The sequence below is a fragment of the Megascapheus bottae genome, chromosome 7, assembly GCF_031878675.1.
Source record: "Megascapheus bottae isolate mThoBot1 chromosome 7, mThoBot2.hap1, whole genome shotgun sequence".
Classification (NCBI taxonomy): Eukaryota; Metazoa; Chordata; class Mammalia; order Rodentia; family Geomyidae; genus Megascapheus; species Megascapheus bottae.
Window position 1 is genome coordinate 30,014,568 of NC_143515.1, and position 25,794 is coordinate 30,040,361.

General features: G+C 35.1%; 1 long non-coding RNA gene across 2 annotated transcripts in view; it reads left to right on the forward strand.

Annotated features, from left to right (window-relative positions):
• The window catches only part of LOC150060498 (uncharacterized), a 76,573-nt gene that overhangs the window by 25,561 nt on the left and 25,218 nt on the right, over positions 1-25,794 (forward strand). The window contains exon 3 of one of the 2 annotated variants that reach the window (XR_016536133.1): positions 2,108-2,152. The exons of the other annotated variant lie outside the window; for it this stretch is intronic. This is a non-coding gene — a long non-coding RNA (uncharacterized LOC150060498). Of the gene's footprint in view, positions 1-2,107; positions 2,153-25,794 lie in introns of those variants that run through there. 2 annotated transcript variants of the gene reach the window in all.

Genomic DNA, 25,794 nt, shown 5'->3' on the forward strand with positions numbered 1-25,794 from the left:
TCAGAAAATGTAGGATGGGCCATTCATCAGTCAAGCACTACAATCGTCTTCAATAATTTTCTCATATATAACTTATTTTTATAAATGAAATGTGGAGAACATTGGTTAACAAGGAAAACTAGCTAAATGAATTTGCTCAAATCTCAGCTTTCGTGTGTTGATTAAACCCTTAGAATTTTAGAAGAAAGCAGGAAAGAGCAGGTAGCACATGCAATTTGTGTCACTCAGCTAAGCAAAATTCTGTTTTGTTGCCTTTATGTCTTCTACAAGATGTAAGTTAATGACAGACAAAAGAAAATTTTTTCTGCCTGAAAATAGTGTGTAAAATATAAGATAAATGCTACTTTTTTAAAATTTGAAAGTATTTTTGAGTTGGGAAGACTTGAAATCAGTGCCAGCATGAATAGATTTATATGAAAACTTCTCCTGCTATTTTTGTTCAAGCGGTAATGTTTCTTCTGTCTTAGGAAAGATCAGAGCATTTCTACAAAGAAGTGATGAAAACTGATTTGCTTGTGAATCATTGGAGTAATAAAGCAAATTAAAATGCTGATTCACAAACAGCACGAGCGCGCTCACACACACACACACACACACACACACACACACACACACACACACACCATCTAAATCCATGTCTCTGTGCTTCTCATTATTCACTTCATCAGGCCAGAACTATTTGATAATTACACTCCTCCTCCAACTCCTTTGATAGTGCTAAGCAGCAAATGGGAGTTGCTGCTACAATAGAACTCCTCTATGAAATGTTCAATAAAGAAAATGATACTGATCTCATAAAAAGAGGGAGGACAACAGCTTTTGAAGCATAACTAACCACTCCCTCTTTGAAGGTCATTTAAAAATACATTGACTGTAAAATGTGGCATCCTTACTTTTTCATTTGTAGCTGATAAAGTGATGGATGGGACAGTTCAATGAGTCTAAAACTTTACAAAGCGAGTAGTCCATGAGTATTCAGAGATGAAAATTACTCCTGGTTCAAAGTAGTATCTAGGGCCAGAAGTTTGGCCTAGTGGTAGAGTGCTTGCCTAGCATGCACAAAGACCTGGGTTCCATTCCTCAGTACCACATACATAGACAAATGCCAGAAGTGGGGCTGTGGTTCAAATGGTAGAGTGCTAGCCTTGAGAAAGCCCAAGGACAGTGTTCAGGCACTGAGCTCAGCCAAAAAATAATAATAGTATTTACTTTGTAATCCTTGATGAAAGGATTAATTAAAACAGTCCACAATCTAAAATATGAATGGGGTTTGCCTTGCTTGATTCTGCTGTCCTGTTTATCTAAAATTTCAACTATCTATTCTTAAGCAAGGACACACTTCTTTTATGGAAACTCCTATCGCTTCCCAATGACATGTCAAATTCTCGCGGGGCTTGATATTGTACCCACAACTTGAGAGTGCGTAACAGGGCCAAGCTACTAGGGGCAAATGTCTGATTACTGGTATCACTTTACATTTTGGTGTCCATAACACCGCTACTTGCTACTTTCTCATCTGTTATATAATTTCTCTTTTTTTTATTTCACACTGGTCATTCAGCAAGCTTCCAGTATACCAGCATCTGGTCTCACTTGGAGAGCAGTGACTGTATATTCGGTGACACTGTGAGACCCATTGAAATGATTCCTCTATTCTTGAAGCATGCAGTGTTAAAGTACGCTTGTGATGCTTTCTTAAGTCTTCCTGTTTTATAAATACTGAGGCAGACTTTTATTTCTGAAATATTTCCTTTTTAGCAGTGAATCATAGATAGAAACCCAGAGTGCCACTGAAATCTTTTCTTGTAAATGTATACTAAACCAAAAAAGTAGAGTTCAAGGTGCCTTTCACAAAGAACCAGGACTCCCCATATGGATTATGTTGCCCTTGTCTCTAGCTTTGCAAGTGATTTTCCATTTTGAAGGAAGAGAAAAGAAATCAGGAATGACAGCTTTGTTCTTGCTTAACTCAAATTTAGCCTTCCCACGACATCGCCTTATCCACTTTATTTTTTTAGCTCCTGAACCTGGAAACACCAGACAATATCTTTTTTTTCTGTTTGTTTTTTTGTTTTGTTTTGTTTTACAATTCCAATTTTTTCCTCAGCTAGCATCCATTTTCTGTCTTGTGGGCTCAAACACAATTAGGAAGAAGGAGGAGGAGGAGGAGGAGGAGAAGAAGAAGAAGGAGGAGGAGGAGGAGGAGGAAGAAGAGTTGGAGAGATGGCCAGAGCTATATTATTAATATTCTGAATGCGTAGATATAAAAAGATGGATGTGGAAACACATGTATTTATACACCATATTATATAAGATGTCAATCTGTCAATCCATGCTATCTGCTTGAGTATACTTGGGAGGGAAATTGAGGTTGATTGAAGTGACGTATCTATAAAATTGGGGTACAACTGAAATTAAATCATTAGGCACCAAACCTCACATCTATGTCAATGCCAGTCTGGTGTTTGGAAATTCTAATTGTAAAATTTCACAGATACCTTGACATGGCTGTGTATGCATGTGGTGAACACATATACTTTAATATAAATCTCTGTATTGGAATTACTTGAATTACCCTATCAATATATGATCGATACTAAATTATTTTTCCATTAAAACATGAAATATTACATTTGTCATCTGCATATGCATTGTCTAGAATGTAATAGATTCTCATAATACCCCAACTATGTCCATAGTTAGAGAAACATCCGATGATTTTCTGAGAAACTCAACTTATCCTCCTGGCTCTTTGACTGAAATGCAGGCAAATAACTTCTGTGACTAATCCTAAAAATCACTTGTTAGATTTTGCTCAATATTGTACTTGTATCATCGATTGATCTGGCTGGCTTTCTCATTTCAACTAGCTAACCCCCCCCCTTGTCTCTTAAATAAGCCACAAAATATGACAACTCTTTGTGAATGCTGCTTCTGTGTTATTAAGGTGGATGGAGACAACAAAATAGTCTGAATAGCCGTGCTTCAGCCATAGGTATTTTGAGTTAAAAATAAGCTCCTTGGGGCTGGGAGTTTGGCCTAGTGGTAGAGTGCTTGCCTAGCATGCATGACGACCCGGGTTTGATTCCTTGGTACCACATACATAGAAAAAAGCCAGAATTGGTGCTGAGGCTCAGGTGGTAGAGTTCTAGCCTTGAAAAGTCCAAGGACAGTGCTCAGGCCCTGAACTCAAGCCCAGGACTGGCAAAAAAATTAAAAATTAAAAAATAAGCTCCTTGGAAAATATTTATGATTCCTTTAACAAAATACCTTATCATTCTTGAACAATTTATTTAGATATACATCTTTACTTTCTGTAAAGCATATAATTGTATTATTTTAATATATTTATGCTTCAAAAATAAATCTGTCTTAGCCCAAAATTCTGTGACTCTACTCAGATTCCTCATTCTGATTTTCAGTTGCTCATCTTTAAAAGCTCTTAGTTTTATGAGCTACACAGATACGTTCTATAGCCCCTGGTTCAATGATTATATGATAGGAATTTGCTAATTTTGCAATGTAACATTATGAAACAAACCAAATAGAAATGTGACTTTTAAAAATGTGGGAACAAACGACTGGGAGTTTGGCCTAGTGGTAGAATGCTTGCCTAGCATGCACGAAGACCTGGTAGCACGTTCATAGAAAAAAGCCAGAATTGGTGCTGAGGCTCAAGTGGTAGAGCTCTAGCCTTGAAAAGTCCAAGGACAGTGCTCAGGCCCGGAGCTGAAGCCCAGAAGTGGCAAAAAGTAATAATAATTTTTAAAATGTGGGAACAAGGCTCTTTGCATTTTGTTTATTTGTCAACACTTTATTTGTGCACTTACATTGTAATCTAGGAGGATCAATTGTTTAAAAGCACATCCTATTCAAATGCCAGGAACTAAAATAAATTATTACATTTACTTTTGTGTAGAACAGAGTCCATAGCAAAGCAGAATGGAGTCATGAAACCTAGAAAAGTAATCATAGAAAGAAAGCAGCTTTGCTCTGCATTAATGACTTCCTGGATGCTCTCTCATAAATTAGCTTTAGAATTCTGAGTTACTGGGTCTGAATGAAGCAAACAATCAGGAATAACCTAATAACTGTAATATCTATACTTTGAGAATTTTCTTCCCAAGACTGGCTTTTAACCACAATCCGAAGATCTCAGCTTCTGAATATCTTCAATTATATGTGTAAGCCACCAGTACCTAGCTTACAAATAAGACTTTTAAGGTAATCATGCAAATATAGGGGGGAATTGCTGTATATTATATAAACAAAACCATGCATTTAAAAGATGGATATGACTGGGTATTGGTGGCTCACATCTGTAATACTAGTTACACAGGAGGCTGAAATCTGAGGATCGTGGTTTGAAGGCAGCATGGTCAGAAAAGTCCACACGACTTTTATCTCTAAGAAATTACTCAGAATAAGCCTTGAAGGCTAGCAGGGACCAGACCCACAGTTCAAGTGCCAGGCAAAAATAGAACAAAAAGATGGATATGGATTCCCTAGGACTGGCACACAAAAGATATATGGAAAGCTATATTTAACACACTTTCTTTTAATGTAAAAATTCAATAAATAATACCTAACATTCATGTCAAACTTTTAATACAAATTTAAATATATTTTTAAGGTAGAATTTTATAATCATTCCAACTAAAATGATAGTAATAGTGAGAATATATATGTTTTCAAACAAAACAAAATGATAAACCTAATTAGATGGCACATAGAAATCCCATGCCTGATATTCAGCTAGAACTTATAACAACCCTTTTTAGTTCATTATATGGTGTGGCAATGTGTCTTATGTAACTTGTTAAATATATTAAAAACCATTAGGTTATTCACAATTAGTGAAATGCCTTAAACTTACAAACAAAATGTAAACAACTAATTAAGCACTTACAAGAAAAATTAAAATAAAAGAAGAGCATGTCATTTCCAACTAAATACAGGGAGAAAAAAGAACCCATATCCAGTAAATAGTCCCAGACAGAAGGTCAACTTTTTAAATAGGAGAAAGCATAAGAATATTAGATAAGAATTCAGAATGATTACTAAATAAATCTTTCCAGAAAGAAAGAACAGAAATTGGAAGGACTTGTCAAGAACTATACTGCCCAGTGTGCAGTATACTGCATAGTGCAGTATAAATCTACAAGTAAACACACTGAATGACTAATGTGTGTGTATAAAACATGCACTAGAACATGATAAATTGTTTAGGACTCTAGATAGTCACATATTGAGGTCAAAGAGGATATAAAAAGGAGTGGATAACAAAGGCTCATAGGTTTGTGCATATGATCATGTAAAATAATATTTTATTAAATGAACGCCAAGAAAAGGAGTTTTTGTTTTCTTTTCCTTTTCTCTGGTTTGTTAGTTTGTTTGTAGTTGGGAGAGTAAGGGGGACACAAAAAAGTTAGAATAAAGGATCAATGAGCACAGCAGTTGTACTCATTAGACAGTATGTGGAAAAGTAATTACACATCTTGTGGGTGGGGATAGGAGAGAAAAAATGGGAGAGGGTGAAGGAAAGGGAGACATGGTTCAAAAAGGGTTATACTCCTTACCTGAATCATGTAACTGTAACCTCCTCTGTTTATCCTCTCTACAATAACAATTTTAAAAATGAACTACACTTCTTGAAAGTTGTTCAGCCTTGAAGAACAAATACAAGCTCTAGATTGAACTGCCCAGGTGCAAGGCACATGCTCAGTGAAACATAAGCCTACCAAGGAAACATTGAAATAAAATTTCTAAAATACCTGCAAACAGAGCTAAATAACTAAATGTTTCAAAAAGAGAAGAAATCAACAATCTCATGGAACAAACTAAGCAAGACATCTCTGGACAATCCCATCAGAATTTTGTGGAAAATGACTACTTCAATAATTGTTTGATTTGAACTCAGCCCAGATCATCTTTGATAGATTGATGACATATGATCTATATACCACTTTTCCTAAAGTATCTGTGTAAAGGGAAAGTGGCTTAAAATAACAGAACTTCCTAGGGTTTTGAAGCTAAAATCTGCAAGATTACTAACCTTGTCATTACAAGAAAGCCTGAGCCTTTTTAGCGGATTGCCATTTAATTACTACATCTATCCCAGTGTTTATATATCATTCTTTTCTCTTGGTTCTCTCTATCCCTAACTGGCAGGGTTTGTTATGGAATATTTCATTAGAACAATAATTATTATAACTAATCAGAAAAATTTGTCCAGTGATAACTGCCTCTTTGCCCATCTGAACAAACAGGATTTTCCAAACCATAATGTGTTGCCTTAGTTAGGTTAAGTCCTCAGGTTAACTTTTCCTCTAACATTTTAACCTAAGCAGTAGAAGAAATTACAAAATATTTCGGCTTTGCTTAGCATATTTGTTAGCTGAACATAATAGGCAGGTTAGCATACAGTTGTGATTTCTGTCCTACAGAAGTTTATAACAGCCAAAAGTTTTTGTGATTAGGTTTGATAACTAGTATTGTATTACATTCATAAAACATATTCCTCATTCCCATGTGAGATGCTATGGTAATAAGAACTTTTATTTTTCAAATAAAACATGGTTACCGGTATCAGAAGGATTCTAATCATGTAGTCCATATCCTAATGACAAAGAAGGACTTCCTCCATGCTGAACAGTACAGGATGTCCAAACACTTAGCACATATAATGTACACCATGTGTGCATGGACACACACACACACACACACACACCTACATACATACACAAAAGTTTTACACAAAACCTACTGCATGCTTCTCAGGGAAATCACCAGTATTTTGAAGGGCTGTGAGATGTAGGCTTCTAATTTACAAGAAAGCATGGCAGGTCTATCTTCTGTAGGATTCTGCAATCTAATTGGTCATGCAAATCCATGCCCTTACTGGAAGCTACAATATCTTTAGTTTGAAAGCCCTTTGAAATGTGGCTGGATCAAATGGGCACTAGTAAAGTTAGGGAGACTTTCTTACAAATGAAATGTGAGATTAGGTTAGGATTTGGGGACTTCTAAATACCTGAAGGACTAGAGCTTTAGCCTATTTTTTTGATGTGACACAATTAGCCACAACCCTCCACTCCATACAAGCCCAAAAAAAGTCACACTCAAGTTTTTTGTTTTGATGGTTACACTTACTTATTTTTATTTTTTATTAGCATAGACTAAGCACACAAGGAAGAATTCCATTATGACATCTCTAAGCACAAACCACATGCATTATAGTCAATGCCTCCTCCCTATTCATCTACTTTCCCGTCTCTTCACAAACAACACAAATAGGCTTTAATGGTCAGTTGTATACTTGATAACATTTTTTTTGGATTTTTTAATTTATTTTAATTTATTTTTATTTTTTCCATATATTGTATTATAATTAATAGAGGGGTTGCATTATATTCACCAGATAGAAGGTGCATTACTTCACAAACATTGATACCCTTTCTCATGTCTTGGTTACCATTTCCCTCCCCCTCTACTCCCACTCATCTTGATTTTCCCCCTTCCCTATCCAATTTCAAATAACCAATTAAGCATATATAAAATATATCAGATAAGAAGGTGAAATATTGTAACAATATGACATAACCAAGGGACAGCAAAAGAGATGAGAGATAACCTATAGTACATTAAGGACAACAATCACTCATTATGTGGCTTTTGTTTCTATATCCTGGAGGGCCTTAAATTTAACGTCATGCTATATGGCCTTTAACAAAATACATCTTCTTTTACCCTTTTAGCCCAACTTTTTCTCACTATTACCACCTTGAACAGCTCTTTCCTCTTTCCTTTCCCCTTTCAACTCCCACTGAGGTTCTTCAGACCGTTTTCATACATAGTTGCAGTATATAGCAAATTTATTTTCCTATATCTTTTCCCCCTGACTTTTCTCTTCTCAGTCTTAGACAGAGACTTATGGTCCATTTAATGCTTATCCCAATCAATCACTTCTGAAAATCTTTGTCTATGATAAACTAGTGAATAAGAAACCTTTATTTCACAGTTTTAAAGGAAATGTGGCATTGGTAAAAAGCACCAGACTATCACAATAGAATGGCACCAACAGTACAGAGAAAGAGCTAAAAAGTAGTGAGCAGATGCTGTACAATCAATAAGGTACTGTCTTTTAACAAATGGTGTAGGAATTACTGAATATCACATGTAAAAATGTATTGTATGCCCTGACCTTACCATCACTCCAAAAAAAAAACCACAGATCATGATTTTGACCTTGCATCAAAACTGATACAAGATATTCTTTTGAGCCTTAGTAACAAAACACCATAGAACTGCCTAAAACATACACAGACCAGTACAATAAAATAGATGGCCAGAAACAAACGAATGAAACTATACCCTCCTGATTTTTTGGCAAAGACAAAAGTATGTTAGAGAAGAGACACTCTCATTAACAAACAGTGCTGGGAAAGCTGGAAGTACACCAGCAGAAGACTGAAACCAGACTCCTGTCTATCAAGTTAGGTCCTATCTGGTAAAAAGTAAATCAACAATCTTAAAATAAGATCTGAAACTTATAAACTAGTGCAGGTAAACAAGGAAAACATTCGAAGATATGTATTTAGGCAACAACTTTCTGAGTAGGATCCTAATTGCCCAGCAAAACCAAGAACTGAAAAATAGTGCTATACCAAAATTACAAAATTTCTTCAAGTCTTTCTATTTCCATATGAAGAGTGCAATATCTTCCTTTCTGATGGAACTATAGAATTCCATTGTGTATATATACCACGTTTTCCTTATCCCTTTGTCCAAAGAAGAGACAAAAGAAACACAGGCTGAAATTTTCCGGCATTGTTTGTACTACAACGTGCCTATAAGTCTAGAAGTAAATATACGGGATGGTAAAAGACAACACTATGCACTTATAAATGATAAATTATACAGGAGTCAAAACATTCACACAGTGAGACCAACGGAGGATACTCTCAGGAATTTGGATCATAAAGGCTCAATAGCTATGGGAATATAATAGCAAAAACTTGATGCTTATGGAAATGAACTCCAAAGCTAAGTTCAGTGGCTCATGCCTGTAAGCCTAGCTACTAGGGGGACTGAGATCTGAGGATTTTGGTTCAAGCCAGCCAGGGTACTAAAGACCTTGAATCTTATCTCCAATTGACTGCTAGAAAAGCGGAAGTGGAGCTGTGCCTCAGGAGTAGGGCAGTATCCTTGAGCTGAAGAGTTCAGGGACAGCGCCCAGACCCAGTTTAAACCCTACAACCAACAAACAAATAAGAGGAAATGAACTCCAAGAAATCAAAACAAGAGTATTTTTTGTTATTTTACTTTTTGATTCTTTTTTTCTCTTCGTTGCTGTTTATGTTTTCTGTATCTTTTGTCTTGTCTGCAAGTTTATCTGTTTGGGAGAAGGGTAACAGGGAGCATGGAAACAGTGGGACAAATGATAAACAAATACAGCAGTGACCTTATGCATAAATTAACTGAACAGTTCTTAAAAGAAGTGCAAATCATCAATAAATACACAAAGATATCTTCAACTTCCTTAGCTATGATGAAAATATAAATCAAAATGACACTGTAGTTCTATTTCACCCCACTCAAAATGACCATGATTAAGAAAAAAAATAAGTGCGGATTGTGACACAGGGGAAAGGAATCTTTTACATACTATTAGTGGGAATGTGAACTAGTGCAGGCACTATGGAAAACAGTATGGATGGAGCCTCCTCAGGATAACAGTAATAGAACTTCCATATGACCCTGCTATCTCACATGGGCGTGCATCTGAAGGAGTACAAATCAACAAGTCATAGTGGCGCCTGCATTGTATATCCATGTTCATACCTTTCACAATAAATAAGCTATGGAATCAGCAGAGTAACCTAACAGCAAATGAATGAATAAAACCTGTGGTAAATGTACACAGAGGAGTAGAATCCATTAAGAACAAAATGACAGGAAAGTTCATAGACCTGGAGAATTCATGTTGTTAGAAAAACAATACTCAAACAGCTAACACGTGGTTCTGTTAGACCTAAAATTACAATGTGGATGATGATCATGATGACAATAAGAGAGTGGTATGATGTGATGGAGAGCATGCTTGGAGAAAAATATGATTGAATAATATCACACACACAACTATCTGTATCTATATACTTATATGGATAAATCTATGTATACATATTTTATTTTATACATTTAAGTAGATTCTATAGACAGATAAAGATAATAAAATACACTAAAGCTTCATTAAAAGCAGGGAGGAAGATGAGAGGTTAACTATATCATAGAGGGGTTGAATTGATTCAAAGTACATTGCACATGTGCATGAAATATTACAATGAAACTCCTTTGTGCAATTAATTTATGTTAACTAAAAATCTGGCTTAAAATTGATATGAGAATGTATTGCAATTTAAAATAAAACAACCTTCTGCACTGTGCAGACACCATTAAGAGAAAAAGAAAAGTCAAATCACAGATTGGAAGCAAATATGTGGAAAACATATTTTCTAAAATGCTTGTGTTCAAAACACAGAACATTTAAAACCCAACAATAAGGAAACAAATCATCCGATTAAAAATGGGCCAAAAAAATTGAACAGACATGCTATCAAAGAATCTATACAGATGGCATGTTGTTTGGATGTGGTTTGTTGCCCAAGGCTTTGTGCATTAAAATGTTGGTCCCTAATGGATTGATATAAGATCTGGAGGATTATGTGTTGGGGACTCTAGTAACTGGAGGCTTGGGGAAGGGCAGTGGGTTATGTGATGGTGTTCTGGAGACATACAATACTAGTAGCACAGGCCAATGATTTGGGCTGCTATAAAAGTGCATGAAATCCCCAGTCTCTGGCTTTCAGTCTTGCTAGGTGATTGCTTTCAAATGTATTTCACTATGCTGTGACTGGCCTATGTGACTCCTCACCAGAATCAACAAAATATTTCTATACTCTGAAATCTTGAAAACATAGAACTAGAAACTTATTTTCTTTATTAAGTTTCCAGCTGCACGTGTACCATTTAAAAAGAATATACAGGTAGCAAATAGGATGTGAGACATGTACATCAACAATCATAAGGAAACTGATAATTGAAATAATTAAATGCTATTTTTCACTCATCAAAACCCCTAAAAACACCGAACATAGTACCTTATACAGACAAAGATGCACAACAAAGGGAACATATTTTATTGCAAATGGGATTGTACAACAGTACAACCACTTGGTGAGACTGTTGATTACTTTTTTTTGAAGCTAAAAATGATCTTACTATAAAATCTAGCATTAATTCTTATGTACATTTACACAAATGATTCAAGAACATGTCTACACACAAAAAATAGTTATAATAGCTTTCTTTATAATTTCTTCAAACTGGAAACTATGACTATACTCTTCAACAAGTTAGTGAAAAATTAATTGTAGCATATCCCTACAATGCAATATTATCCCATAATGAAAATAAATGAGCTATAAAAACAATTAAAAGGGCTCAAGAGTTTGACCTCGTGGTAGAGTGCTTGCCTAGCATGCATAAAGCCCTGGGTCCAATTCCTCTGTACCACATACACAGAAAAAAAACTAGAAGTAGTGGAGTGGCTCAAGTAGAAGAGTGTTAGCCTTGAGGAAAGGCCAAGGACAGTGCTCAGGCCTTGAGTTTAAGCCCAAGGACTGGAAAAAAACAAAAACAAAACAAAACAAAAAAGAAAATCACAAAACAAGTAAACATTACAATGTGATAGAGAAAGAAAACAGTTAGAATGCCTACATATTTTGTCACATACTAAAATAGGCAAAACTAAAGAAATTATAAGGAAAAGGTAAATGGTGATAAAGGGGAAGATGGAGGAAAATGATAAGTAAAGATGTATTGACCCATAACTCTAATCCATTATGATATTTTTCCTTTGTAAAATAACTGAAACCTAAACCCGATCCTTAGTTCAGATTATACACTTGATTTATTTATTAATAACATGTTAATATCAACTCATCAGTTATAACAAATACACTAATGGAAGATGTTAATAATACGGGAAAACACTCTTTATCAAGGTCTTCATTCTGTACGCCCAAAGTACTCTAGAAATAAACATTAATTTAGAAAAATAAGATTGTATCACTCCAGTGTTAAGAAGACAATTCATAAATCATTTTCGAATGTATCTTATTCTTTGCCAACTGATATATTAGTACTTTTTTATTAAAAAAGTAAATGAGTAAGTGGCTTCCAGATTAATTATGTATAAATAGAAACAATGAATGTTTGTAAAGTATGTTGATACAGACAAAATAAAAAACACAAACTACAAATGAAATTTAATTGATAGTGAATCCAACAAAGGTAAAAGTAGAAGAAAATGAGGAAGGGGTAATGTTCTAAAAAGAAATGTACCCATTTCCCTACATATGTAATGATAACCCCCATTTACAATAATTTTTTAACAAAATGTGAAAAGGAGTATTATGTATTATCTAATCATGCATAAAGGATAAGAATGATAGACACATAGTAGGAATTTTAAAAAGATTAGACAAATACAGAGATTATAAAATTAATAGATAGACAAGTATATGCAACAAAATACTTGATTGTAAAATCCATCATTTTAGATTGTTTTTAAAATAAAATATTCAAAAGGATTGAAGCTAGATTGATTTAGTCTACTTTTAGAAAGAAAGAGAGGAGACAGATAATTCAAGAGACTGAATCATGGGAAAATCCACTAAGATATTTTGCAGGATATCTCTATTCTTTTGTTTTTAACTGACAAAATGTGTCTATCATTAATTACACAGATTGATACTTAACATACTCTCTATTGAACATTTATATCTCTGTGTTGAGAACCTTAGAATTATACCCTTAGAAATCTCAATGTATACAATTACACTTTTATTCACTGTAGTCATCTTGTTTTTCGATGTTTCTCTTGGACCTTTTCCTTCTAATTGAAATTTCATGACCTTTGATTTGCATATTTCAATTTTTCCCCACACTGATCTCCCAGTAACTATTGCCTTGTTCTATTTTTACATGAATATACTTTTTCTTCAGAATCATCAGCAAGGAACACCAAGCAGCATTTGTTTTTACATTCCTGTCTTATTTCACAGAACACATTGCCCTGCAGGTTAATTTATGGGCATTTGTGTTTGTTTTTATTTCTGCTCTTTGGTTTTCTTTTTTGGTTATAAGAGACAGGAATTTCTTCTTTGTAAAGGCTGATTCATATTTTGTTATGTACACTAATCACATTTCCTTGATCCAAACAGGCATTAATAGACAATTAGGTTCTTTATATATAGTGATTTTCATGAATAATTCTGCAATGATTGTGGGAATGAAGGTATGCACGTAACATACTAATTCTTTTTTTCTTGAGTGTATACGTAGGTGTGTGATTACTACAGATAGGCTTTTCTGTTTTGGATAACAGATGTAATAATTGCATAAAATCAGATAGTGTAGAGATAAGCCTTTTTTTCACATCCATGTCAGTATTGGGAATCTCTTGCTTTATTACCTAAAAATGTGAGATGATGTGTCATTGTGGATGTATTTTTATTTTTCTACTTGTTAGTAATACTGATCATTATTTTTTAATAATGGATAGCTAATGTGTGATTGTGTGTGTGTGTGCATGTGCATGTGCGTGTGTGTGTGTGTGTATTCATGTGTACACACACTTGCACGCGAATGTGCAGAGTCTGTGTGTGCCAGTCCTGTAACTTGCACTCAGGGCCAGGACATTTTCCTTGAGCTTTTCTGCACAAGGCTAGCACTCTACCACTTGAGTTATTGCTCAGCTCCTGCCTTTAGCCATTCTTCATTGGAGGTAGAATTTCAAAGTCTTACTGCCAAAGTTTTCTCTCAACTTCAGTCCTCAGAGCTCAGTCTCCTGAGAAGGTAGGGTTATAGATATGAGCTACTATCACCCTACACAGCCATTTTTATGCCCTATTTTGCAAAAAGTGTCAGGTCTTTTGCCTTTTTTTATTTTTGTACTATTTTGGTTTGTACTGAATTGTTTGATTGCTTTAAATATTTAGGATATTATTTTCTTATCAGCTGCATGGTTCATAAATTTTTCTCCCATTCTTAAGTTGTCTCTTCACTCTGTGGATTGTTTTCTTTGCTGCAGATAAGCTTACTAGTTTTACTTAATCCTGTATGTTTATATGTTATAGTATTGTACATTGGGAGTTAAATTCAAAATAAGCTTTTTTACCAAGAGAGTCCAATAAATTGCCATATTGAACTGAACGTTAAGAAATCAATTAAAGGGGCCGGGAGTTTGGCCTAGTGGTTAAAGTGCTTGCCTAGCATGCATGAAGACCCAAGTTCAATTCCTCGGTACCACATACATAGAAAAAAGCCAGAAGTGGTGCTGAGGCTCAAGTGGTAGAGCTCTAGCCTTGAGAAAGTCCAAGGACAGTGCTCAGGCCCTGAGCTCAAGCCCAGGACTGGCAAAAAAAAAAAAAAAAGAAATCAATTAAATTTTTAAAAGGACTCCCTTTTTTATTTTAGCAGTTTTATAATTTCAAGCCTAGCCTTTAAACCTTCTTCCCCTCTCCTCCCCCACTTCCCCCCGCCCAGTCATGGTGTTTGAACTCTAGTCCTTAACTCTGTCCCTGAGATCTTCAGCTCAAGGCTAGTGCTCTACCACTTTAGCCACAGTTCCACTTACATTTTTTTGGTGGTTAGACTTAAGAGTCTCATGGACTTCTGAGTCTTGGACTGATTTTGAACCGTGATCCTCAGTTCTCAGCCTCCTGAGTAACTAGGATTACAGGCGTGGTCCACTGGCACCCGGCTAGCCTTTAAATCTTTAATCAATTTATATCTATATACTTTATCAAACATAGGCATTCTGATTATTGCTTCATAAGTATCTGCTTACTGCTTACTCATGAGACACTATCATAGTCTTTTAATCACAACATTGGAGTCCCAGGAGGACTTTCCTATTAAGGAATGGCCTATTAGCAGTGTGAAAACATGGACCCTTCTACACATTAGTCATCATCAGATGTCCCATGGGGTTGCCATCACCTGAACTTTCCCAGCCAGCTGTGTGTTCAGATGGCTCCCTCCCATGGTGAGCAGGTGATGTTGATGTTGACAGTACTTAAGATTTGCTGAGGGCTCCACTAGAGCCCCTGTCCTCTCAATCATGGCAGGATCTGAGTACTCTTTGAATTTGGCAGCTGGATTACCTAGGAGTCCCCTGCTCAGAAGCCATGTAGTATATCTTGCCACAGGTTACTAAGGCTACCACTGATGCTAGCTAAGGAGGGGACCTAGTTGGCTATCACAGAATTACAGAATATTCAGAAACATCCTCAGAAGTTTGGAGCTCATCTTGTGAGACCACTTACATTTGGTTCTGAAAATGAGCCTGTGAATGTACATTCACAGGAGGAACAATTTGAACATGGAAAATGTACCGGGTATGGGCCTGTCTTTATTTTTTTTTTTAAGGAGGGGGTGCGGATTGATGTCTTGAGTTGTTTATGCTCGGCTGTTTTGAGGAAGAAAACAGGACATCACCCTCAACAGCATCAGCATGAACTGTATTACCTTTATAAAGAGAGCTGTGATATTAGGTAAGATATGATATTAGCAAGTTTATTAGTAATAGCAATAGCAACCTGAATCAAGAAATTCAGAGAAACAATATTTGTCTTATAAATTATGTTTTTGCAGTAGTCTGGAATATTTCTTTCTGAGAAATATGTACAGAGACCTAATTTGAATATTTTGGCAAAAATAAAAACGTTACCAGTCACAATTAATTAGTGAAACAAACACCATACAAGGAGACAGATAGAGAGATGGATAGACAGACAGGCAGAGGCAAAGACAAAGACAGAAATACAAAATATATACACATATATAGATATATAGATATATATTTTTTAAGTTTGCACAGGAAACTGATGGCTTACACATGTAATCCTAGCTACTCAGGAAGCTGAGATTTTAGGATTGTAGTTCAAAGCCATGCTGGAAATTATCTTTGCTGGGCCGGAAGTTTGGCCTAGTGGTAGAGTGCCTGCCCAGCATGCATGAAGACCTGGGTTCGATTCCTTAGTACCACATACATAGAGAAGCTGGAAGTGGTGCTATGACTCAAGTGGCAGAGCAAAAAGAAAAATAAAATATCCTTGCTGTATCCTTTGAAGTCATGGAAAATTGAATTTACCTTGAACATTACTGATTTTTTTTTGCCAGTCCTGGGCTTGAGCTCAGGGCCTGAGCATTGTCCTTGGACTTTCTCAAGGCTAGAGCTCTACCACTTGAGCCTCAGCATCACGTCCAGCTTTTTTCTATGTATGTGGTACCTAGGAATCGAACCCGGGTCTTCATGTATGCTGGGCAGGCATTCTACAACTAGGCCAAACTCCTAGCCCAACATTACTGATTTCTATTCGTCTAAAATATTCCAAAAATAAATTATTTGGTAAAAAGCCCCGTAAGTTTCTCAGGTTTGATAAATATGCCCCATTTTTTCTTTTGCTTTCAAGTTTTGAATTGGATTATGAAAATTAGAGATTCCCATCCAACATTTTGTTTTCCTTGTCTTCTTTTTTTATTGTCTGCTGATTTGGTACTTATGAATATACATCACTGACAAAAAATTTCATTTCTTAGAGTGAGGTAAACTAATTTTATTTGTCACAAGTATATAATTTTTGTCATGTAGTTATTTAGGTGTTATTTCATTTTCTAATATCATGTTTGAATTATTGAGGTCATTTATTTAACTTAGGTGAGAACTCAGTATTCATCAAGAAAACAGTCTCCTGTCCATTGTCATATAGGATGCCAATAGCTTCTTCAACATTTTAAAACATCTTAGTGTTTACCATTTATATCTTAATATATATCTTTGACTTCTAGTGTTTTTTCATCTACCAGTTTGGATTTTAAGCTTGTGTTACAGAAGACACTGTAATCAGAAAATAATTTAACAGTGCATTTGTATTTTCTTATAAATTTTGAGTTTTGATTGATTCTTTATTAATAAATATAATTTACATGCATCCTGTAGGCATAGGATTTGAGTTAAAAATCTATATTTTACTATTTTCCTCAACAGAAATTCATTATTCTCAGTGACTAGAGAGTTTGTCTTTATTAAATGTTTATTTACCTGTGATATATATTTGACTCATCACTCTGGGCACATTGCTAAGGGCTTGTTTGTTAACTTGAAGAGCATAATATTTACTACTTTTATTCTCAAAGAGAATAAAAGCTTCATTAGTCCCATACTACCAGATGTTCTCATCTATTTTTATTTTTCTTAATCATCTTGAATATCATTTTCTTCAATTATGCCTTGATAGAAATATAGTATAAATCTATAGTATATAGTATAAATAGTTTTAAATCTGTAAAGTAATATTTAACATGATTTCAATATTATAGTTCTTTTCCACGAATATATTCTAATAATTGCCTATAGTTTTCAAAAAGGCTTAACTTTTTTTCATATAGATGTTTACTTGATGTTCCCAGATGACTTCTCTTGTTTCTATTCTTAATGAGATCAAAGTCTCATTGGTTATTTTTTTTCACTCTGGTGAATGGAGTGTCCCATGTTCTATTAACATGTTTTACTGCTGATAAATCATTTTTTGTATTGTTTAGTTAATTCAAAAGAATTTCTCATTGACTATGATTGTTCCACTTAGACATTATATCCTTCATTTAATCTTAACATCTATGTGAGCAAGTTGCTTTGTATTTTTTTTTTTTGCCAGTCGTGGGCTTGGGCTCAGGGCCTGAGCATTGTCCTTGGACTTTCTCAAGGATAGCACTCTACCACTTGAGCCTCAGCACCACGTCCGGCTTTTTTCTATGTATCTGGTACCGAGGAATCGAACCAGGATGCTAGGCAAGCACTCTACCACTAAGTTAAACTCTCGGCCCCATAATGCAGAATTGAAGAATAGGCTGATGGCCAAATACAAGGGCTATGTGGGTATCTAGATAGAGATCCTTGCTATTTTATTTTCTATCTCGGACCTTTCTAATATATTATCCTGCTGTAACCCACATTCCCCATTATTGCTCACTGGCCAGGCATCAAAGAAGCTGGTTACAGAAAGAGTATATCAAATACAGTGACAACAGGAGAGAAACCATAGGGAGAAAAACAAAACAAAAGAAAAGAAATAACTTCACGTGGTACATTAAATAAAAACCATATGGGGAAAAAATCACTTATTTTCATCTATTGGAGTTCATTTCCCTTAGAATCATCTTGTATGGTTATGTGTACATACCTATTGAGCTATTGTGATCCTCTCACTAGGGAAAATCCTAGACATTTCTCTTTTTTTTCTCCCAGTCCTGGGCTTGAGCTCAGGACTTAAGCACTGTGCTTAGGCTTTTTCAAAGTTACCACTCTACCGCTAGAGCCACAGTACTACTTCCGGCTTTTTCTATATATGTGGTACTGAGGAATCAAACCCAGGTCTTCGCGCATGCTAGGCAAGCACTCTATCACTAGGACAAACTCTGAGGCCCCATATTTTCTTGATTCATTCATCTACTGACTTGTTGGTTCTAAATCTTAGTTATGGTAAATAATGCTGTGATGAAGATGGTTGTGCTGGAAACTTTAGTGTGGCCTTGTTTATGGTCATTTAGGTAACTGCCCAGGAGTGTGAGTTTGCTGGATCATAGGAGAGTTCTATGTTTAGTCTTTTGAGGAACCTCCATACTGCTTTCCAGAGTGGTTGAACAAGATTAAGCTCCTGGCTACATCCCATCCTAACTATCATCTATTGTTATTCATTTATCTGAATGGTAAGAGAAGGGAACAATAAAATGTTGACAGGAAGGACATGAGGTGAACTAATGAAATACAAGGACATATGTTAGAAACGACCTTTGTAATTTGAGGGTGGGCGAAGGAGGGAGGTAAGTGGGAGACAAATGTGAGAGGGGGGTAACAATGTTCAACAAAAAATGTAGTCACTACCTTACATATGTAACTGTAACCTCTGTGTACATCACCTAGAGAATTTGTTTAATGTTAAAAAAAAAGAAAAGAAAGAGTAGATCAACAACAGCACACAAAATGAGGCAGAAACAAGTTAAATTACTAAATGTCTTATGAGTCATGACTATCTTCTATATCTGTAATAAACCTCTCTTGGAACCAAAGTATGGTAACTGATACTTGTAGTTCTGCCTCCTAGGGAAGTGAAAACAGGAGGAAAGGCAGAACCCAGGATTTTGAGGCCATCTGGGGCAATACAGCCAAGACTATAAAAAAGAAGACAGGTTCTTTTTCTAACCTAGAAACATAAGCAAGAGAACATTGTCAAGTATAAATAAAGCTGATAAAGATTACACATTAAAATGTTGCAATATATAATCATATTAACTAGAAATAATGTTAACACAGGATCTTTATTTTTATTAGTAAGATCTCCTTTCCTTTTGTTTTCTTACGCCTTTCTCTAGTAAGCATTACTAAAAGACATTAGGTTATTTTCCTCTTAAGTTGAAATCAATCATGACTGAGATACAGCAAATATTCATTTCATATAAACATATTTAAACTAGTGTTATCAATTATCTTCTGCATCAAAAAGGATGCAGAAGCCCATGTCCAGAGTTTTTAGTGACTTTGTTGACTTTTCTTAATCAATTCTTACATGAATGAAGTTTTTAAGTTTTTATTTTTTAATTTTTATTTTTTATTGTTATTATAAAGGTGATGGACACAGGTGCTACAGTTACATATGCCAGGAAATGATGACATTACTTTTTGGACAATGTACCCCTTCCCTCTGTGTTATTTCAGTTTTACCCACCCCCATCTTCAACCTGTATAGTTCATTTTCAACATAGTGTCCAGTGAGTATCACTGCTGCATTTGAGAACTTTCTTTTCGATATTTGTCTCAAATTATATATCTTGTACATATATATGTGCTATATAGTGATGAGAAATATTAGCAAATAATAGGTAATGACTAAATATATTTCTCTGTCAAGACACTATTGGCTCACTTAATTCAGAAGCACACACATAAATGCACACAATTTCAGAGAAAAAAAAGAGGAATTTACATGATACTCTTTTCTCACTGTGTTTTTCTGTTCTTTTTTCAGGCATATCATTTAATTAATGTAAAATGACCACTGATACCTTAATGTATGATAGATGGCTTCAAGCTCTAATACTACTTGTTATTTCTTTTTTATTTAATTTTCCTTTTTTCTACTTGTTCAAGTAATTCTTTTATAATTAAGTTATATTGCTTTCCCTATAATTTTATTTTTCCCACAAGGAGACTGCAATAGATTTATATTTTTTTCTGCCCTTTGTTTTTCAGATTTTGATATCAGCCTTATGATAAATGTATCAGGTGAATTAAGATTAACATGAAACAGGTTACCTGTGACATGGCTTAATGTAAAATAAGCAGGTGCTTATCTTTTAGTGATAATTTTATTTAAGCTTCATTCTTATTTTATTGACATAAAATTCTGTTCACTCTTTTTGACATTTAAATATTACTAAGCAAATGTACCTTCCCCATATTTCACACCTTCAAGGTCTTCCAATGTAGTGGAAAATAGAATATTCACATGATCATATAATTATGCATGTTAGAAGTAGAATGGGCTTGTAAAACATTACAAAGGTCATGAAAATGCTTCCAGGAACAACAACATAAAAAGTGTTTCACATTTGCACTTGCGCTCATCAGTAATCAAGGATAAAAGGTTTGCCAGAGGTTATGCAGGTAGTACTAACAAGTAGAAAATTAAAACCACTCCATTTGGTTTTCCTGGGCAACCCTCATTCTGTCAGGTAATGGTGAAGCACCTATTTTGGAAAGCTGGCAGGCAGTGTATCCTTGTGGAAAAGAAGACAAGATCAAACCTCATTTGGAATAGTTATTGGCTAGGTAGTATATTCTTCTGCAATCCCATTTCCTTAGTTGTCAAATACATACCTGTTAGGAACCATGAGATTAAATGAAAGCTTTGCATAAATTGTGTTTAGAGCAATACTTGACACACCAGAAGCAATAAACATATCTCAGCTATTATTTGATAGGCCTTTTCAATTTTCTTCTAAAGAAGGTAATAGAGAGCTTTTCTGAAATGTGTTCTTGCCCACTTTATAATGGAATGTAGCGGTCACAAGATCACCAATTGTTTCAGTAAAATATTAAGACCTTATTGCCACTCTAAAGCTCACTAGCTCTCAAATGATACCCGACATTGGAAAATGGGCAACAAAATAGCCTTTAAGCAGTTATTCACATATTAATCCCCTCTGGAAGATCTTGAAGAAATTATCAAATGGCCATTAAACTGCATAATGGTCTATGCAGTCTCCACATTACATTAAAAAGAATTTCCATGAATTTTAATTTTAGACATTTTCCTAAAGATCAAAATACTTTGCCTATATTAAAGAAAATGTGAATTTTTGTTATTTATGCATATGATTATATTCTTCTTAGAAGAATTGCAGTTCTATCTAATTTAAAAATTAGCAGCTGTTTTTTGTAGAAAATTTGCAAAGTTGGGGAAAGTATAACCATTGGTATGAGAGAAATAAGATTTTTTTTTCTGTAATTAGTCAGGTTGAGGTAGCTCAGATGTCTATGGAAAGGGTTGGGGAAGGAATTTAGAGTAGCTTGGAGAAACATGCTAGAGAATCCCCCAAAATACTATATGCATAAATTAATCTTCTGGTGGGAGTTTCAAAGGCCTATAGAAATACAGTGAAAGTCACCTTATGAGTTTTCAGATGGGAAAAACACTGTCAAGGACTCTCCTAGAAGTCATTTATAGTCTGACAAAGAATTTTTTTCCTCATTTTATCCATAGCCTGAGATCGTAAATGAGGCTGTTTCAGGATAACTGACTAATCTGATGAAAGAAGTTTAAAACAGCTCATCATTTGACTTGGCATAATTGTTGGTAGCTGATTTTTAGCTAGATTTAAGGAAAGTACCTTTCAATCCACAGTAACCAACAACAATGAAAAAAACTTTTAAAAATGCAGTGTTTCAATAAACAAACTTAGAATTGGGGCTATGGAAAGTATGATTTCTGAAGAGATAAACATCATTATAAGCAGGACAAGTAGGGTAAAACCTGATAATAGAAAAGATACCCGAAAGGCATCTCAGAAATTAATAAGACCCCTGACCATGCCAGGGCCAAGGGAATGAAAGAAAACTCATGGAAAGACTTTGCCCTAGGACATACGCCCTTCTGAGAAAACTATCCCCATCCCAAGTCACCTGGGAAATTGAATCTTAAGGGTTCCTTTCTCTACACTTAGTTTTCCAGGCACTCAGAAATCACCATCAGCATGGTCTCAGGCAGTATGACTCCTGCTTGAGATGTTGGCAAACCTGTGCATCTGCAATGTGACACTGGTTTTGCAGCATGCAGTGAGCAAGTGTTTGGAAAAAATGAGAGATTCCAACCTGATTTCAAACAAAATGTTGAAAAGCCAGACACACAGAATCAGTATCACTGTAGAACCTTTTAGGGTGACATCTATGTTGCAATGGAGATTCCAGTATTGTTGAAGAGGGAATAAATATCTCTGAAATAAAGCATAGGCAGAGAAGAAACCCTGTCCAAGAGAAGGGCTAAGAAAGCTGACAATAGAAATGCCATCAAACTAGAGCTATCAAGATTGCAGGAAATTGTATCCTACAACCACTACATGGTAGCAGATGGCAATGTACTGGTGCTGAGCATAGAACTTCTGGATTTAATGTTTATCCTGCTGGGTTTTAGTCTCATTTGATCATGCTTTGACTTAACTCTGAACTACTTTTATCCTGTTCCTCTTGATTGATGTGAATTTTTTATTCGGTGCCATTGTGCATGTTGGAAGTATGTAATTTGGAATTTCAAAGAATTATTTTGAGTCTTTGATCAGTTTTACAACTTTTAAGACTATATGGGTTCATGGAGACAGACTAAATGCATTTTTTTTAAATCATGACACTGACATGAGTCTAAAAACTTTTAAAACCAAGTATGAGATCTTATGATTGAAGGAGATATATTTGGGTACCAAATTAAAAGGAAATGGTCTTATGAGTGTTCATCTTGATTGGTAATTGGATTGAGAAATGCTGAGGATAATAAAAATCAAATAGGATTTTGGGAGGTGTGAGAACTGTGGATGATAGCCTACTTGGTGGAATGGGTCACTGGAGAACTGTGCTTAAAGGCCACATTTTGCCATAAGTCCCACTTCACCATGAGCCAAGATTGGTGGAACCAGAAGTTTGGACTAAATCTCTGAAACCCATGAACCAAAACAATCCCTCTTTTCTGTGGTTGTTAGTTTCAAGTACTTATTCACAACTATGCAAAAATCTAACACTATAAATAAATACAAAAAACATTCACTGTTGCAAATTCTGTAATAAACATTAAAAAGTGGTTTATTCTGTGTGAGTAGGTATGCATTTATGCATTTGTAAATTCAGATGTATGTTTATAGATCCATGTACACATACAAATGATTTACATGGCAAGATTTTATTGCTTGCACAAAGATATGCAATCACACACACACACACAAGCAGGACATTCATTCTTATGATAGTTTTGTTCTATTAGACACAAAACATAAGCATATAATTTTAACAAGTAATCTTCATGCTTTTGGAGTTACTTTATGCATGCATGTATGACTCATTAACCCAGTGTTTATGCTGGTATTTTTTTAACTACTACACAATTTTAAATTCCATTTTCTACAAATATAAAACCACATATATCTTTTGGAACAATCCATGCATGAATACAATTAGCATTTCATAACCAAAACAATTTAAATAAAAATGTTTCTGTCCAAGAGGTTTAAGAATGTGATTGTTTTACTCAAGTAGCAACATCAAAACATAGGTACAGTTTTATTGAAAACATTATGGATTATTTACATTTGTAGGATATTAAAATATGTTACTACACAATTAACTGTTTATAGATGATTGAATTACTAAGAAATTTGCAAATATGTGCATAGTTATGTAATTTTCAATATCTTTAATTGTGGGAGTCCCTCCCACATGGTGGGGGTAAGATGGTGATGGGGTCCCCTAATAATATCCCGGAGACCATGACTCTTGGCGCAGGTCTGATTTTTATTCCACAAAACGTGCTGCTAAATATTGATTGAGCAGTCACAGCTATGTCATCAAGTAGATATAAGTCAATGTGTTTAGTACTCTGTCACACAATCTTCACTTTATCTAAATCAAGTATCAGAGAAGATATTTTTCATTGTAATATATAGAGGGGTTGCAATTATATTTGCCAGATAGCAAGTTCATTACTTCTCATACATTGATACCCCTTCTCATGTTTTTGTCCCCATTTCCCTTCCCCAACCCCCTCTTAATCATCTTGTTTTCCCCCCTTCCCTTTTCTATTTCAAATAAACACATCAACATATGTAAAATATACCACATATATGAGTGTATTAGAAATTAAGTGGTAACAAAGTCAGATAGTGTAACACTATGAGAGAAGATAGTTTTTATCTATATTTCCTACCTACCAAAAATATTGGTAGAAAATCTATGTATATTTGGAAATTAGCTGGTGTTCTCCATGTCCTTTCTGGCTCTCACTTAATTTCTAGTGAATTCAAACACTCACTTTTCTTTCTCCCTCTTTCTCTCTCTCTCTCTCTTTCTCTTTCTCTCTTTCTCTCTCTCTCTATTTATATATATAGATATATATAGCTATATCTATTGATACAGATAGATATTTCTCTTTATGTGTATGTAAATGCAAAGATTACCTTTCTCTTGCCTCCTACTTCATAGTGTTTCTTCAGCCCTCTTATTCATCCAGCTCCTCCTCCTCCTCCTTCTCCTCCTCCTCCTCCTTCTCCTCGACCCCTTCCTTCTTCTTCTCCAAATAATTCACTTCAAAATTTACCCAGGTACAGTCCAGCTCTCTCTTTTCAATTCAACTTCATTACATGTCTTTAATAAAAACACTAAGCATCCTCTAAAAACTCATGATAAAACAAACCCACAGCTAGTATTACACTTAACGGCGAAAAGCTAAAGCCATTCCCTGTAAATTCAGGAAGGGGACAAGGATGCCCACTCTCTCCACTCCTCTTTAGCATAGTATTAGAATTCCTAGCCAGTCCAATAAGGCAAGAAGCAAGCATAAAGGGGATTCAAATAGGGACCAAGGAAATGAAACTATCCCTCTTTGCAGATGACATGATTCTGTATTTAAAGAACCCTATAGACACCACTCCCATGCTCCTTGAGCTGATTCAAAACTTTGGAAAGCTACCAAGGTATAAAATTCACCCTCAAAAATCAACTGCCTTCCTCTATGCCAACAGTGAGAGGAACGAGGCAACAATCAGGAAAGCAACTCCTTTTGCAACAGCCTCAAAGAAAATAAAGTACCTAGGAATTAACTAAGAATGTAAAGGAACTTTTTGATGAAAACTTTAAAACCTTGAAAAGGGAAATTAAACCAGAACTGAGAAAATGGAAAAACCTCCCATGCTCCTGGATGGGAAGAATCAACGTCATGAAAATGAAAATCTTGCCAAGGGCCATCTACAAATTCAATGCAATACCCATCAATATCCCAATGTCATTCTTTAAAGAAATAGAAGAGGCATTCCCAAGTTTCATATGGAATAATAAAAGACCCTGTATAGCAAAAACACTTCTTAGCAGAAAGAACAGTGCAGGAGGAATTTCAATACCAAACTTTAGACTCT